This window comes from Octopus bimaculoides, chromosome 5 (genome assembly GCF_001194135.2).
Source record: "Octopus bimaculoides isolate UCB-OBI-ISO-001 chromosome 5, ASM119413v2, whole genome shotgun sequence".
NCBI lineage: Eukaryota > Metazoa > Mollusca > Cephalopoda > Octopoda > Octopodidae > Octopus > Octopus bimaculoides.
The window spans coordinates 118,820,064-118,822,989 of NC_068985.1; the positions used below are offsets into that span (position 1 = coordinate 118,820,064).

Genomic DNA, 2,926 nt, shown 5'->3' on the forward strand with positions numbered 1-2,926 from the left:
CACTGAAGTAACCTCAGATACAACATAACAAAACCCATTCCAAAGCAAGACATTTGGAGCATATAGACATAGTCGCAGGTGTGACTGTGTGGTAAGAAGCTTGCTTCTCAACCACATAATTCCAGGTTCAGTCCCACAGCATAGCACCTCAGGCAAGTGTCTTCTACTATAGCCTTGGGCCAACCAAAGCTTTGTGAGTGGATTTGGTAGACGGAAACTGAAAGAAGCCCGTCGTATATAATATATCATCATCATCATCATTTAACGTCCGTTTTCCATGCTGGCATGGGTTGGACGGAAAGTATGAGATGCTTACAGCACCTATGTTTCCCAAGTGGTCACCCATCTAAGAATTCACTAGGTTCAATGTTGCTTAACTTTGTTGATCAGACGAGAACTGGTGCTTTCAGCATGATATGGCTGTAAGCTAGAAAAGGCCATAAGTATATGTATATATTTATGTATGTGTGTCTTTGTGTCTCTGTTTGACACCCCACCATTGTTTGACAACTGATGTTGGTGTGTTTGCGTCCCTGTGACTAAGTAGTTTGGCAAAAGAAGGCTGATAGAATAAGTACTTGACTCACAAAGACTAGGTCCTGGGGTTGATTTCTTCAACTAAAAAGGAGTGAACTAGTTAATTACATCGACCCCAGTACTCAACTAGTACTTATTTTATTGATCCTCAAAGGATGAAAGGCAAAGTCAACCTAAGCAGAATTTGATCTCAGAATGTGAAGACAGACAAAAAATACTGTTAAGCATTTCGCCTGGCATGCTAATGATTGCTTGCCCTTTAATACATGATAATAATTAATCATTTCTAACATAAGCAAAGAGCCAGAAATTTAGGAAAAGTGGTCAGTCAAATAAAACTGTTTCCAGCTCTTGAATAATACTTCAATTTATGGACTTTTGAAAGATAAAAGGCAAAGGCGACACTAGTGAGATTTGAACTCATAATGTTAAGAGCTAGAAAAAGTACTTGATGGTGTTCTTGTCTGATGCTCTAATGATACTGCCAACTCACTGCCTTATTCCATGTTAATCCTTTCTGTCATAGGCACAAGGCTTGAAACATTTTAGGGAAGGGTTACATCTATTTCAGTACCCAACTGGTTCTTATTTTATTGATCCCAAAAGGACGAAAGGCAAAAAAAACATGAGCAGAATTTGAACTCAGAATGTTGGGATGGACAAAATATCACTAAACATTTTGTCTGGTGTGTTAACAACTCTACCAGCTCACTGCCTTGTTCCATATTAATAATCTGTTCTATCATAGGCACAAGACCTGAAATTTTGTGGGAGGGGCTGGTCAATTACCTCGACCCCAGTGCTCAACTGATACTTATTTCATCGACCCTGAAAATATGAAAGGCAAAGCCGACTTTGGTAGAATTTGAACTCAGAATGTAAAGATGGACAAAATGCCGCTAAGCATTTTGCTTGTCTTTATATGGAAATCTTTGAGAAATTTGTCCAAATACAATGGTGTTGGTTTGGATGTTTATTTCTTCAGTTTGGACTTTTAACCTGAAACTGGGAAAAAAAAAAAAAATTGTGTAACTAAACATCGGTATACAATTAACATAATTCAGAAACTGTGATGCTTCCTGTATTATTGAATCTTGAGGCCTTGATTTTAGAATATTTCATGTCAGACCATATAAAACTATAGAAAGATTTGAAACTAAATTCACCTGTTGCTTGAAGTGTTCTTTCTCATTTAGTCAACATACTCTCCCAAAGCAAGACTTTAAATTAAGTATGCTGCTGTTGTTTAGCTACAAGTTAGGTCTGATCAAGCAGACGTATGAGTAACACAATTCCAGTTGTGATCATCTTGTCTTTTTGTTTCAGGTATAGTATATTGAGAGATCAAATATGTCCTGTTGCGTTTTTTAAGACAACAAATAAAAGCCAATGAAAATGTAGCTGCTATTTCTAGCATGAAGTTTGATTGTATAGGGGTTCCCTCATTGACTTGAGTTTCATTGCATTTACTGCTAGTAAATTGTCATGAAAGATCTCTGCAGGACAATCATAACACTGGTGATTTATTTTCAACTGATAAAATTGGTGTTAGGAAGGGCATCCAGCTGTAGAAACTCTGCCAAATCAGATTGGAGCCTGGTGTTGCCATCCGGTTTCACCAGTCCTCAGTCAAATCGTCCAACCCATGCTAGCATGGAAGGCGGACGTTAAACGATGATGATGATGATGATGAAAATTATCTTTGTGATTGAGATAAAAACAGTAACCTATCACATTTTTCAGTAATTACTTCTTTAAACATGAAGGCAAATTTTAGAGCTGGGTGGTATGAGTCAACTGAATCAATCCCATCATGAAACTGACATTTATTTGATCAGTCCTAGAGAGGTGTTTTGCTAAGATGATAAACACATCTCCTTTGCTATCTCTTCAGAAAATTTCTCACTCCACCAAATCCTCTGCTTTTGACCTAAGAACATCAACAAAAACTAAGAAAAGCTTTCACATCATGAATCAAGATTTATTGGCTAGAGTCATGCCTCAAGGGAATTCAAAAATCAAGCATTTGAAATCCCAGAGACCAAGTGCTGAATATGCTGTGGTATGATGTAAACTTGGAGTAATGTCATGATCAGCTGAGCAATGGAGCACTTGTATCTGTCACTGTAAAGTACTCTCTCTCTTTACTCTCTCTTTTACTTGTTTCAGTGATTTGACTGCGGCCATGCTGGAGCACCGCCTTTAGTTGAATCAAATCGACCCCAGGACTTATTCTTTGTAAGCCTAGTACTTATTCTATCGGTCTCTTTTTGCCGAACAGCTAAGTTACAGGGACGTAAACACACAAGCATCGGTTGTCAAGCAATGTGGGAGGGGACAAACACAGACACACAAACATATATATATATATATATATAGATATATATAT

At 37.7% G+C, this 2,926-nt stretch overlaps 1 protein-coding gene, 1 long non-coding RNA gene and 1 pseudogene across 2 annotated transcripts in view; 1 reads left to right on the forward strand and 2 right to left on the reverse strand.

Annotated features, from left to right (window-relative positions):
• LOC106882259 (F-box/LRR-repeat protein 16) overlaps positions 1 to 2,926 on the reverse strand; it is a 204,342-nt gene that overhangs the window by 29,380 nt on the left and 172,036 nt on the right. The gene's annotated exons all lie outside the window — the stretch shown is intronic.
• The window catches only part of LOC128247830 (uncharacterized), a 58,190-nt gene that overhangs the window by 4,271 nt on the left and 50,993 nt on the right, over positions 1 to 2,926 (forward strand). The window lies entirely within an intron of this gene.
• On the reverse strand, positions 310 to 428 carry LOC128247972 (5S ribosomal RNA; annotated as a pseudogene).